Here is a 15,188-nt window from a genome sequence, read left to right as displayed (position 1 = left end):
CTTACTCCAAAGCCCCAATTTCTGTCTGTCCCATTTACAGGTATGTAAATAGCATTTACTCTTTCTTTCTTCTTTCCGTTGAAGAATTAAGTACCTAATGTCTAATAAACATCTGCCAGATTTTATTTTAGTATTGGGGGAATCGCTGGATTTCCTGAAGCAACAAGATTCACATATTTCAATTCCTATACATTCAGATCCCTAGGGTTGGCCAACCACCCAAGCAGTAAGGCGCACCTGGGCAAGAATGGATTGGCAGGAAGTCAGCCAGGATTATCTGGTCCTAAGTAGATTCAGGAACCTCATCTGAATTCCAACATCCTTGTCAGGAAGTCAGACCTGCTCCTGCCTGTCCTCTGGTACCAAGGCAGGTAACGTAAGACTGAAAAAGCAGATTTCACGCTTTTGCTCTTTTCCCTTAGCAGAAGATAGCACAGAGGCCCTGCACAGTGGGAAGTGAGGTCAGCAACAAAGTATACTGGGAGGCGTGTGATTATATCTCTAGCAGTGACTGCTCACTGGCCATACATCTCTATCCTGATCTGAGAATATGGAGCCTTGTTATCAGTTCTCTTTCAGAACTTTATTCATAATAGATGCTTGAGGAAGGATCCAATGCCATGGAGACAATAGGAAAGAACAGAGAAAACATAGGCCTTGCCTGCAAAGAACCGCCAAGATCCTTGCTAGAATATTTGTCTCCCCACAGATGCACGCCATGACTGCAGCACAGGCAACAAGCTCTTCAGAGAGAGGTTCGGTTAATTTTAGAGAGAAAGAAGAGTAGGCACATCAAAGAAAGCCTCACAAAAACTTGTGTCTGATGCTATTTTTATCTACCTTGTCAACAAATGAGTAGAACATATGGAATAAAAATAAATAATAGGGAGAACAAATGTTAAAATAAATTTAATTTGAAATGCTAGTGATCAATGAAAGCGAGTGGTAAAGGGTATGGTATGTATAATCTTGTTTTTTTCTGTTTTCGTTTTATTTCTTTTTCTGTTGTCTTTTTATTTCTTTTTCTAAATTGATGCAAATGTTCTAAGAAATTATGAGTATGCAACTATGTGATATTGTGAATTACTGATTATATATGTAAAACGGAATGATCATATGTTAATGTTTATGTTCGTTTGTTGTTAAATTTTTTTAATAAATAAATTTAAAAAAAAAAGAAAGAAAGCCTCACAGAAGTGACGTTCAAGTTGAGATTTGAAGGAGAAATGGAAACTGTTCCTGCTAAAAGCAAGAGCAGAAGAGAAATTCTGCCCAAAAGGAACAGACCTGGCAAAGACAAAGAACTTGGAGTAATCCTTGGAGAATATCAGGTATCAAGCTGTTAATTGGGTAGGAATTTAGCTCCTGATGTGACTAGAAAGTTAGAATCCAGTAAGACAGCTTGGGTTGCCACAAACATAAAGTGAAGAATAAAATACATTTAGGAAGTCAGGCAGAAAATAAAATGGTGCAGCGTTTATCAACATAGGAAGATTTAACACCACTCAAGTGCTGTTATTCTAATGTTAACACCAAAATGGTCATCGAAATACTTTTGCAGACCATACAACTTATTGCCTGGACCATAAGGCTATTCATATAAGGTCATGGGTCCCAGGAAAAGGGATAGGATACAGGTCAGTTATCCAGACTAACAAACATTTGTCTCAACAATAGAAGTCCTTCAGGCAACAGGCTTCAGGGAGATTGCGAAGCAGTTGGCTCACTGAGGACTCACCTACTTTGTTCCAGAGAGCAAATTATTGTGAAACTATGATTTTTGTTTTAGTTTCTTAGCTGCTAAAACATACAATGGGTTGGCTTAACAACAGACATTTATTGGCTCATGGTTTCAGAGGCTAGAAGGTTTGCTTCCTCCCCGGGTCAGTATCTTCTGGCCCACCAGCAATCTTTGGGGTTCCTTGGCTTTTCTGTTGCGTGGCAATGCACATGGAGGCATCTTCTTTCTTTTCCAGGTTCCATTGACTTCCAGCTTTGTGCTTCTCTTGTTTCTTCTCTTTTTAGGTCCAGTTTCCTTTGCTTATAAGGACTTCAAATAATTGGATTAAGGCTCACCCTGATATAGTTTGGGGACACTTTAACTAATAACATCTTCAAAGGTCCTAATTACAGATGAGTTCACACCCACAGGACCAGGGGCTGGGATCTGAAAATGCCTATGTAGGGAAAACATGCCTCAATCCTTAACACATTTTGTTTTTTAAAATCATAGTGCGCACACACACACACACACCCTTTGTATCACATGGCAATGAACAGTTGTTCCAACCTAAGCATAAGAAGGAAGAGATCTCCTTATCATTTTTTTTCAATTTAAGACCCCCTTGATTGCTTTTTTCATCATCTATTTTGTTCATTAAGACCAAACGTACAGCTTTCATGAGTTAAGAGAATATTTGAATTTTATTCCTTATTGCTTAAACCAAGTACTATATAATTATATTTATATGTGAATAAATAAAGTCTTGCATATATATGCAAGACATTTTTCTGTCTACAGGGCGGTGCAATCTCTTCCTGTCAGACGTCCAGGAATCCCAGGTTGGGAAGCATGAGTCTTGGGTAAGACTTCAATCTACGTGGACATAAATTCTATAGGCTTTATGCATGTACATATGCGTCTTCAGAGGTCAGAAACAATGAGTATGTCCCCCTCAGTGCTTAGCACAGTAAAGTCCCCAAACACTGAACTCAACACCAGTCCTGTCCTGGGAACAATATGCTGGGATCAGCTGGAGTTGAGCATGCTAGCTGGCTTGTTAAGTGCATGCCTGTGGGGTGGGCACCCTGGAGATTCATGACTTGATTATAAGCTCCCTAATACCATCTAGGAAGAGAAAAGGATGAAGAGCTTACTATGAACCATACTAACAACTGCGCTAGGTATTTAATGTACCTTGTTACCTTGTATCCTTCACAATCTTACAATGCAGTTATTTTTTCCATTTCACAGGGGAGGAAATTGAGGTTTAAGTAGCGCCTCTAAGATTAGAAGATGTTGTGCTTTCGCAGGTCCGATTTCAAAGCCCAAAATCTTGACTCAAGAGAAAAAATAATCCATTCTCTGTTGAGAAGGAAATGTGTACTTGATAGGTGCTGTTCTCAGATTGGTCCCCCTCTTTTATTATTATTATTTAACAAATCAGGCTCTTACAAACTTGGTAAATGAACAAACCATGTTTTGCACCTCTGATAAAATCAGGTTTCTGAACCTGCAAAATAAGTTGTGATGGGAAAAATATTATCCTGCCTTGTGGCGCCCCTGTCAGAACACATCCCACTGCAATGCTAAGCCCCGAACATGTGGTCAAGCTTACCCGACTGCCACACCAACAGACCAGAAACAGAAATTTCAGAGAATTCTCTTTGAAAGTTCTTTTCTGCTCACATGGGCTTACATCAAAATGTCATGAACCTCCTCCTCTCGGGCCCTACAGCTAAGTTCAGAGGCAGTCATCCTGCCAGGATGCGTCTGTCATCCAGGATAACACTTATCACCTCAAACAAGTTCCTCAAGATTCCACTGGCATTTCTTATAGTTCTACCCCACAATTTGCAGCAAGAATGTGCTGTGCTCATAGTGAGCCTACAAACGTTGCAAGGTTCTGAAATAGAACTTCATTGGCAAGAAAATCCCCAGCTGACTGGAGAGGGATAGATGAAAACTTCTAAAGTAACCAGAATGTTGGGGAGAAGGAGGAGAATCAATAAAGGATATTTACTAATATAGAATATGGATAATAAAGGAAAGCTGCAGGCACGCAATAAAAGGAAGAGTGAAGAAACAAAAAAATAACAAACAGATTTTTAAATACCTTTTCGTTGTTTATTGACTTCTGTACCAGAACATGAAATAGATTAGGTAAGAAAGCAGAAACCTTTAAACAAGAGGAGTTTAAGAGGGTCCTCCTATAATCCCACATACTTTCTTTGCAAAATCTGGCCTTTTGTAGAGGGGGAAGCTCTTAAACTTTACAGTGAAAAATATGAGAGAGAAAGAGAGAGAGAGACCCAGCTAGAGAACCCAGTGGATACGTAACTGAATTTTATGACTTCCTCTGACCTAAAATCAGAGGATATCTATCAAATACACCTTTATCCGGACATTAAGAATGATGTACATTCTATTTGACATGGGATAATGCTTATGATATTGAGTAAAAGGGCAGGTTATAAAATAAAACCATTCTATATTAATATTTTTAAACTATCTGTAAAGCATAGACAAAGTGAGACAACGATTATACATCCAAATGTTAACAGTAATCTTGGAGCTATGTGATTGTGGGTTGATTTCCCCACCAAGTATTATTTACTAATTGATACATAACAAATTAATCCAAAATTTAGCTATTTAAAACAATAGGGCAGGCGGGCCGCGGTGGCTCAGCGGGCAGGGGTGCTTGCCTGCCGTGCCGGAGGACCCCGGTTCGATTCCCGGCCCCAGCCCATGTAAAAAACAAACAAACAAACAAAATATAATAAAACAAGAAAATGTTTAAAAATGTTTCCCTTTCTTCCTCCCTTCCTTCCTTCCATCCTTCCTTCCTTCTCTGTCTTTCCTTCCCTTCCTCCCTCTCTCTTTAAAAAAAAAAAAAAAAAAACAATAGGGCAGGCCACGGTGGCTCAGCAGGCAAGAATGCTTGCCTGCCATGCCAGAGGACCCGGGTTTGATTCCTGGTGCCTGCCCATGTTAAAAATAAATAAATAAAAATAAAAACAAAACAATAGACATTTATTATCTTACACAGTCTTTGAGGACCAGGAATCCAGAGACACTCAGCTGGGTGGTTCTAACCTAGGAGCTCTTGCGACATTGTGGTTGAACAGGCAGCTGGGGCTGCAGTCTCTGAAAATTTGCCTGGGGCTGGAGCATCCTCATCCAAGCTCACTCACATGACTGTAAGTGGGAGGCTTCAGTTCTTCAACAAACAGAACTCTCTACAAGACTGCTCATGGCATGGCTTCCTCCCTGAGAGTGAGTGATCAGAGAAAGAGAGAGAGATAAATTTATTTCATAGCCTAATCTCAGAGTCACATATATTGCCTTTGCAGATATTATTGACCAAACAGACCAACTCAGATACAACATAATATTTTAGTTTCCTCTCTACTAAAGCAAATACCATGCAATAGGTTGACTTCAACAATGGGAATTTATTGAATCACAGTTTTGAGACTAGGAGAAGTCCAAAAGCAAAGAATCATACAGGTGATGCTTTTTTCCAGAAGACTGTGGTGTTCTGAGAGTGGCTGCCAGTGATCCTTGGTCCTTGGCTTTTCTATCACGTGGCAATGCACATGGCAGCCTTTCACGGATTCTTAATTCCATCATTGACATCCACCTTCAGGCTGCCTCTTATGTCTTTGTGTGTCCTTCCTATAAGGCCTTATTAATAGGAGTAAAACCCATCTTGATTGTTGTACCATGCCTTAAATGAAGTAACCTCATTAAAAGATCTTATTTACAACAGTTCACATTCACAGGAATGAATTAAGTTTAAGAACATGTTTTTTTTTAGCTATATAGCTCAAAGCCACTACAATGGGAAAGGAATACTCAAAGGTGTGAATATCTCAGGGGAAAATCATCAGGGGTCATCCTGAAGGCTGGCTACCATACCTCACCAATCTTTATTTTCAAATGTAACAAAAAAGCATATCTTTTGTGACATAAAAAATATAAATAGTAACTAATATTAAAGACATTCAGAAAAAAAGCCTATAGAGAGTAAAGCATTTCCAAATAGAGAAAGACAGATAAGTAAAAATATCAGGATTTGACATCTGGTCAACTAAAATGGTGGTATAAGATGCTCCAGGGTTCCATTCCCCCACTGAAACTTTGGACAATAGCAAAAACTAGGAGAACTCCAGAAAACAGTTCAAGGTTTGCAGTAAACTGGGAAAATGCTGAATTAAGAAAGAAGCAGCTTTAAACATGGCAGGAGGAGCTTGTGGTATCCTTGCTGACTCCATCTCTACCACGTCCCCCAAATAGCGTGTTGCCAGCCTGAACTTGCACTGTAGATCCTTTGCCCTGTTTTGGAGGGAATAGAGTATCCCTATGTGCATACTGGAGTGTCTGAATGTCAGTGCCAATCTTTTGCGTGGCAGCCTAAACAATTGAACCCAGAAACTTGTTTCTTGTTTGCCCTTAGAATTTGCAGACAGCTAAAGCAATAAAAGAAACAATCAAAGCAGCCTTGGGCAGAGGATTGTTGGCTTTAAGAAAAAAGGGGGAAAAAGCCTATTTCATACATAAAGAGGGGATATCTGGACTCTTACAAATGGGGTATTTCCTAAAGCCATGAATGAGCACTAGTTCATGGCAAGATGCAGGAACAGAAATGATAGAGAGCACGCTGTACTGCACTTTTGCCTTGGTCTGATATTCCTCATAAGAATGCTAAATCTGAAGGAGAGCACCAGACAATGCAGAGCTAATTTGCAAAGACTGGGAAAGGTGGAGTTTTTTCTGTTGGCTTGTTTGCTTTTGTTAGCTCCTGGCATAAGGAAATCTCTGTCATATCACTAGCTAGATACAAACTTCAGGAACAGACACAGCTCAGGGACTAAATCCCAGAGCTAACAAACTAAAATATTAAAATGTACAGTTGCAGCAAAAGATTACAAGACAAACAAATAAATAGAAAATGATGTCCCACCAAAGGACCAAGATAAAAATCTAGAAACCATCAACAATGAAGGACAAAGTTCGGACATACGAGACAAAAAAATTTTTTTTTTAATGACCTTCAATATGCTTAGGAAAATGATGAATTAACAATATGAGAATTTCAGTAAAGAGATACAAAGTTTTAAAAGGAACCAAACAGAAATTCTGTAGTAGAAGGCTACAATATCTGAACGAAAAATTCCCTAGAAGTCTTCAAAAGCAGATTGGAGGGTGGTGCAACAGCGGTTCAGTGGCAGAATTCTTGCCTGCCATACTGGAGACTTGGGTTCGATTCCTGGAGCCTGCCCACACCAAAAAAAAAAAAAAAAGGAAATTGGAGTTGTAAGAAAAAAGAATGAGTGAACTTGAAGACAAGACAATTAAAATCATTCAGGCTAAGTAGCAGAGAGGACAAAGAGTTTTATATAGTGAAAAGACCATAACGACATGTGGGACATCAAGCATACCCAATATACACAGTATGGGAGTTCCAAGAAAGGAAGAAAAAGAGACAGGAGTTGGGGAATATTCCAAAATATAAGGGAAGAAAACTTCCTAAATTTAACAAGAGATATGACTATGCAGCTTTAAGAATGCCAACAAACCCCAAACAAGATAAACTCAAAGAGAACTACTTCCAGACAAATAGTAGTCACATTGTTAAATGCCAAACATAGGCAAGGGTTCTGAAAGCTGTAAGAGAAAAGCAATGTGCTATGTACAAAAGAGCACAAATACGAAACTTACAAATAGGTGAAAATTAATCCAGTCTTAGACAACCAGTAGATCAAAGAAGAAATCACAAGGAAAAGAGGGAAACATCTTGAGGCAAATTAAAATGAAAACACAACATACAAATGGCTATTCAATGCAGAAATGCAGTGCTAAGAGGGAAATTTAGAGATCTAAGTGCTTATATTAAAAAAAAAGACAATTCTCAAATCAAAAACTTAACCTCATAAGTGGAGAAACTATAAAAAAGAAGAGAAAACCAAACTCAAAGACAGCAGAAGGAAGGAAGTAGTAAAAATGAGAGTAGAGGCAAATGAATTAGAAATTTTTAAAAAATAGATTCATTGAAGCCTAAATTGTTTTTTTTTTAAATATAAATAAAATTTACAAACCTTTAGCAAGACTGGCAAAGAAAAATATATAGGGAGAGGACACAAAAAAACTAAAGTCAGAAATAAAATGGGGACATTACTACTGTCCCACAGTTAATATCTGTGAATATAGCAAATATAGTATGACAGTGAATCAGATAACTGCTTTGGTTTACTAACACTCCCAGAATGCAATATGACAGAAATGGGTTGGCTTTTACAAAGGGAATTTATTGGTTCACACATTTATAGCTCTAAGGCCATGTAAATGTCCCAATTAAGGCATCAACAGGGCAATATCTTCTCACAAGAAAGGCTACTGGCATCCAGGGTTCCTCTGTCAGATTACAAGACACATATCCAGCGTCTGTTGGTACTTCGCTCCGGGGTTTCATTGCTTTCAGTGTCTGCTTCCATTTGCCTACCCTCTGAACTGGGGTCTTGTCTTAGCATCTTTGGGGCTTTTCTCTCTCTGTGAGCTCTCTTCAGTGTTTGTCTCTGAACTGTCTCTCAGCTTTCTCTGCCTTTTGTCCTCTCATAAAGGACTCCAGTAAAGGATTATTACCCACCTTAAATTGAGTGGGTCACATCTCAGTAGAAACAACTTAATCAAAAGTTCCCACCCACAATAGGTCTTCTCTCACAGGACTGGATTAAGAGGACATGGCATTTTCTGGGATAGATAACAGCATCAAACCAGCACAATAATCTAGGTGAAATGGACCAATTTCTAGAAACACAAAAAGTAATTACACTGATTCAAGAAAAAATACAATATCTCAACAGGCCAATAATAAGTAAAGAGATTGAATCAGTCATCAAAAATCTCCCAATTAAGAAAAGCCCAGGACCAGACGTTATTACTGGTGAATTTTATCCAACATTCCAAGAAGAACTAACACCAATCCTTCTCAAACTTTTCCAAAAAATTAAAAAGAAAGGAATACTCCCAACTCAATCTATGAGGCCAGCATCACCCTAAAACCAAAATCAGATAAAGATACCACAAGAAAAGAAAATTTAGACCATATCCTATATGAATTTAGATGCAAAAATCCTCAACAAAATGCTACCGAACCAAATATAACAGTATAAGGAATTATTCACCACATTCAACTGGGATTTATCTCAGCTATGTAAGGATGGTTCAACATAAGAAAATTAATTAATGCAATACATCACATTAATAGAAAAAAAGGGAATTAAAACACATAACCATCTCAATTGATACAGAAAAGGCATTTGACAAAATCCAGCCCACCTTCTTGATATAAACACTTAGAAAACTTGGAATATAAAGAAACATCTTCAACATGATTAAGGGCAAATATGAAAATCCCACAGCTAACATCACATTCAGTGATGATGGGCTGAAAGCTTTCCCTATGTAAGGCAAGAACAAGACAGGGATGCTTACTGTCACACTGTTTTCAGCATTATACTGTAAGTTCTAGCCAGGTCAATTAAGCAAGAAAAAGAAATAAAGGGCACCCAAATTGGAAAGGAACACGTAAAACTTTCTCTACTTGTAAATGACATGAATCTATATACAGAAAATCATGAAAAATCCACAACAAAGATACTGAAACTAATAAATGAATTCAGCAAAGTGGCATGGTACAAGATCAACATGCAAAAACAAGAAGTGTTTCTATACATCGGTGATGAGCATTCTGAAAAGAAATCAAGAAAAAATAGCATTTAAAAAAGCAACTAAAAAATTAAGCATCTAGGAATAGATTTTATGAACAATGTAAAGGAAAGCTACAAAACATTGCTGAAAGAAATCAAAGAAGACCTAAATAAATGGAAGTACATTTCATGTTCATGGATTGGGAGACTAAATATTGTTAAGATGTCAATTCTACCCAAAGCTATTTATATATTCAACACAATCCCGATCAAAATTCCAACAATCCTCTTCACAGAAATGGAAAAGCCAATCAACAAGTTTATATGGAAGAGAAAGGAGCCACAAATAGTCAAAACCATCTTCAAAAGGAAAAATGAAGTTGGAGGACTCACGCTTCTCAATTGTAAGACTTATTACAAAGCTACAGTGATCACAAAAGCACAAGATCACACATATATGGGCACATGTACTGGCACAAGGACAGATTCATAGACCAATGTAATCAAATTGAGAATTCAGAAGTAAACCTTCATATTTATGTCCAACTGATTTTTGACAAGGGTGCCAAGTCTACTCAATGCGGAAAGAATAGTCTCTTCAACAAATGGTCCTGGTAAAACTTCATATTCATATGCAAAAGAATGACAATAGACCCAACTGTATATAAAAATTAACTCAAAATGGATCAAAGGTCTAAATATAAGAACCAAACCATAAAATTGCTAGACTAAGGAAGTATTCTAGTTTGCTAGTTGCTGGAATGCAATATACCAGAAATGGAATGGCTTTTAAAAGGGGAATTTAATAAATTGCTACTTTACAGTTCTAAGGCTGAGAAAATGTCCCAATTAAAACAAGTCTATAGAAATGTCCAATCAAAGGCATCCAAGGAAAGATACCTTGGTTCAAGAAAACCGATGAAGTTCAGGGTTTCTCTCTCAAGTAGAAGGGCACATGGTGAACACAGTCAGGGTTCCTCTCTCATCTGGAAGGGCACATGGCATACACAGTGTCATCTGCTAGCTTTTTCTTCTGGCTTCCTGTTTCATGAAGCTCCCCAGGAGGCGTTTTCCTTCTTCATCTCCAAAGGTTGCTGGCTGGTGGACTCTGCTTCTCATGACTATGTCATTCTACTCTGCTCTCTCTGAATCGCTTATTCTCCAAAATGTTTCCTCTTTTATAGGACTTCAGAAACTAATCAAGTCCCATCCAAATGGTTGGAGATATGTCATCACCTAATCCAGTTTAACAACCACTCTCAATTACATCACATCTCCAGGGAGATGATCTAATTACAGTTTCAAACATACAATGCTGAATAGGGATTAGAAGAAATGGCTGCCTTTACAAAATGGGATTAGGATTGAAACATGGCTTTTCTAGGGGACATATATCCTTTGAAACCAGCACAGGAAACTTCCTTAGGACCTCGTGTTAGGTAACACTTTCTTAGACTTTACACCAAAAGCATGAGCAACAAGAAAAAAATAGATCAATGGGATTTCATCAAAATTAAAAACTTTTATGAATCAAAAGACTTCATCATGAAAATGACAACCTACAGAATGGGAGGAAATATTTGGAAACCGTATAGCTTAGAAATCATATAAGTGCTTATATATCCAGAATATTTAAAGACCTCCCACAACTCAACAATAAAAAGAAAAGCAATCCAATCAAATAATGGGTGAAAGAGTTGAACAGACATTTCTCTAAAGAAGATATCTAGATGACAATTCCTCAGAAAGTTACAAATAGAATTATAATCCGACCCAGCAAATCAAAAGAATTGAAAGTGGGGATTTGAACTGATATTTGCACACTAATTTTCATATCACTATTATTCACAATTACCAAAAATAGAATCATTCCAAGCGTCCATCAACAGCAGATTGGGTAAACAGAATGTCATATACACATACAGTGAAATATTATTCAGCCATAAAAAGGGAATAAAGTTCTGATATATGTGATGTGACAACATGGATGAACCTAGAAGACATCATGTTGAATAAAATAAGCCAGATACAAAAGGATTAATAATGTATTATCTCACTGATAGGAAATAATTAGAACAAGCAAGTGGACAAAGTCAGAAACTAAAATACATGTTAGCAGGGGCTGGGGTGAGGGTAGGGAAGGGAAAGTTAAACTGATACTGAATTTGTGTTTCGGGTGAAGGAAAATTTTGGTAATGGATGGTGTTAATGGTAGCACAACATTACAAATGTAAACACCACTTAATTATGTATTTGAATGTGGTTAAAAGGTGAAATTTCAGGTTGTATATATGTTAATTGAATAAAAATATTTTCTAAAAATCCATAGGACTGTACAACACAGTGAACCCTATCATAAAATATGGACTATACTTAATAATGTAAGTATAATGTTTCACCAATTGTAACAAAGGTACTATACGAATGTAAAGTGTTAAAATAGGAAAAACTGTATGTGTGAGGGGTATAAATGGGAACTCTCTAATTTCTGCCTGAATTTCCTCTAAATTTACAACTTCTCTAATAAAATAAAATTAAATATACATATTAGGATTTATTCAGCTACTGCCTGACTTCAGAGAGAAGGACAGTTAGGAAATACTTTGTTTGAGGGAAGTTTTACTTTGCTAACTCATTCAGCCAGCATTCAACTTTGAAGGGAAGCCCCAGATATCTAATAATCAGAAACAAAAGTATAAAGGGGAAAAAAATCATCACCTGAAATTCTACTGTCTCGTGATAAACAAAATGGTTGGGCTTTGTAGTCAAGTAAACTTGGATTCAGATCCTGGCTCTGACATTGAGTAGCTGTGTGATCTGAGGGGAATTCCTTAGCCTCCAGGGGTCAACAATTTCTTCATCTGAAAAATGAATATATACTCACTATTCTAGTTTGCTAGCTGTCAGAATGCAATATGCCAGAAACAGAATGGCTTTTAAAAAGGGGAATTTAATCAGATGCTAGTTTACAGTTCCAAGACCAAGAAAATGTCCCAATTAAAACAAGCCTATAGAAATGTCCAATCAAAGGCACCCATCCAGGGGAAGATACCTTGGTTCAAGAAGGCCAATGAAGTTCAGGGTTTCTCTCTCAAGTGAGAAGGCACAGGACAAGGAGAGGTTGCTGGTGTGTGGACTCTCTGCTTTGTGGTGCTGCAGCATTCTCTGCTCTCTGAATCTCCTTCATTCTCCAAAATGTTTTCTCTTTATTGGACTCCGGAAACATATCAAGGCCCATCCATGGGCTTGGGTGTGTCTGCTCTCCTGACCTGAGGCTTCTTGACTTCAGACCTCAGTCAGCCTCCATGGTTTTGCCTTTAAAGTTATTTTTCCTCCAATGTGCCCTTCTCCGAACCCCCCAGTCCAGACTGGCAGTGGGTCTGTTTATACAGGTCCCACAGCACTCTCATTGGCTTTCTATGCAGTAGCCTCGGATCGTGCCCATCAGACATAAGGAATTTCCACAAATCCTTCCTGGATAACTTCATGTTCAAGCCTGGCTTTCTCTGAAGTGGCTGGCTGGTTCCACATTTGGTTAAATTCTCACATGGGGCACTCTTCTCTGGGGTCTCCATTCCTGGAAGCCCAGAATTTTCCAGATTATCAATTTCTAGTTTCTTTGTACCCAAGAGTTCAGGTCTCAGCTTATGTCTTTCTTGTTGCATTTCACTATAAGCTGAAAGGAGAAACCAAGCTGCTCTTTCTACATTTAATTTGGACATTTCTTCTGCTACATATCCAAGTTTATGGCTTTTAAAATCTGCCTTCCAGACAAAGCCACTAGTCAATTTTGCCAGATTATCTGCCATTTTAAAACAAGGCTCGCTTTCCTTCCAGTCTACTATAACACGTGCTTCATCTCTATCTAAAGCCTGGTCAGAGGTAAATTTAGAGTCCATGTTTCTACCAACAATCTCTTCAAAGAATTCTAGGCCTCTCTATCAGGCTTCTCACAACTCCTCCAGCTTCTTCCCCTTATCCATTTAAAAAACCATTCCAACATGTTTGATATTTGCAAACTGCAGCAGCACCCCACTCTCTGGTACCAAAATCTATTCTAGGCTGCTAGCTGCCAGAATGCAATATACCAGAAATGGAATGGTTTTTAAAAAGGGGAATTTAATAAGTTGCTAGCTTTCAGTTCTAAGGCCGAGAAAATGTCCCAATTAAAACAAGTCTATAGAAATGTCCAATCGAAGGCAACCATCCAGGGAAAGATATCTTGGTTCAAGAAGGCCGATGAAGTTCAGGGTTTCTCTCTCAAGTGAAACACATGGCACATGGCAAGCATGGTCAGGGCTTCTCTCTCAGCTGGAAGGGCACATGGTGAACATGGGGTCATTTGCTAGCTTTCTCTCTTGGTTTCTGGTTTCATGAAGCTCCCCAGGAGGCATTTTCCTTCTTCATCTCCAAAGGTCGCTGGCTCATGGACCCTCTGCTTTGTGGTACTGCAGCATTCTCTGCTCTCTCCGAATCTCCTTCTTTCTCCAAAATGTTTTCTCTTTTATAGGACTCCAGAAATTTATCAAGACCCATCCAAATGGGTGGAGACATGTCATCACCTAATCCAGTTTAACAACCGCTCTTGATTGTGTTACATCTCCAGGGAGATGATTTAATTACAGATTCAAACATACAGTATTGAATAGGGATTATTCTACCTTTACAAAATGGGATTTAGATTAAAACACAGCTTTTCTAGGGGACATTCATCCTTTCAAATCAGCACACTCACAATCACCCCAAATTAGAAACAACATCAATATCCATCAATTGGTGAATGGGAGACAATATGTGATAGAGCCAGAGAATGGAGTACTTATTCAGCAATAACAAGGAACAAACTAATGACACATGCAATGTCATGGGCAAAACTCAAACACATATAAAAGGAAAGAAACCAGATAGAAAAGACAACAGACCATATATTATATGATTTCATTTATAAGAAAAGGCAAATTTATAGGCAGAAAATAGATTAATAGTCACTTGGGACCGGGAGTGGGGATGGTGATTAACTATAAATAGGCATAAGGGATCTTGCTGGAGGGATAAAAATGCTCTAAATTGGATTGTGATATTTGAACCACTCAAAGTTACCAGAAATCACTGAACTATACACTTGAAATGGGTGAATTTCTGAAAGTAAAATATGCCTCAATAAAGCTGCTTTTAAAAAAAATAATAAAAGAACAGGAGCTGATTGAGTCATCCCACTTGTAGCAGTCTGTACTAAAAAATCAGAAGTATTAGTGATAAGGATTAAATCAATTTATAATCTCATCTTATGGTTACATTTTAAATGAGGATATTTGTAACTTGCTCAATGCAGGATCTTACACAGGGTAAACATTCAAGCATTACCTGTTACAGTAACAGCTAAATATCCACCACCATTGTATTGGTTTGCTAAGTTGCTGGAATGCAATATACCAGAAATGGAATAGCTTTTAAAAAATGAATTTAATAAGTTACAAATTTAAAGTTCTAACACCAAAAAAATGTCCAAACTAAGGCACCAACAAGAGGTTACCTTCACTCAAGAAAGGGTGATGCTGTCAGGAACACCTTTATCAGCTGGAAAGGCACATGGCTGGCATCTGTTGGTCCTTTGCTCCTGGGCTTCATTGCTTTCAGCATCTGTTTCCTGTGTGGTTTCCTTACTTGGCATCTGTGGACCTTCACTTAGCTCCTCTGGGACACAACTCTGGGTTCTGGCTTGCTTAGCATCTCATGGGAAGGCACATGGGAAC

The 15,188-nt window shown here is 38.1% G+C and overlaps 1 long non-coding RNA gene across 4 annotated transcripts in view; it reads right to left on the bottom strand.

The window, feature by feature from the left end:
• Nucleotides 1-15,188, bottom strand: part of LOC143646232 (uncharacterized) — a 119,302-nt gene that overhangs the window by 51,144 nt on the left and 52,970 nt on the right. For 3 of the 4 annotated variants that reach the window (XR_013157402.1, XR_013157403.1, XR_013157404.1), the window contains exon 3: nucleotides 4,769-4,993. The exons of the other annotated variant lie outside the window; for it this stretch is intronic. This is a non-coding gene — a long non-coding RNA (uncharacterized LOC143646232). The remainder of the gene's footprint in view (nucleotides 1-4,768; nucleotides 4,994-15,188) is intronic. 4 annotated transcript variants of the gene reach the window in all.

This window comes from Tamandua tetradactyla, chromosome 9, assembly GCF_023851605.1.
Source record: "Tamandua tetradactyla isolate mTamTet1 chromosome 9, mTamTet1.pri, whole genome shotgun sequence".
Taxonomy (NCBI): domain Eukaryota; kingdom Metazoa; phylum Chordata; class Mammalia; order Pilosa; family Myrmecophagidae; genus Tamandua; species Tamandua tetradactyla.
Note: the sequence above shows the minus strand (reverse complement) of the source record. Positions and strands in the feature narration are given on the sequence as shown.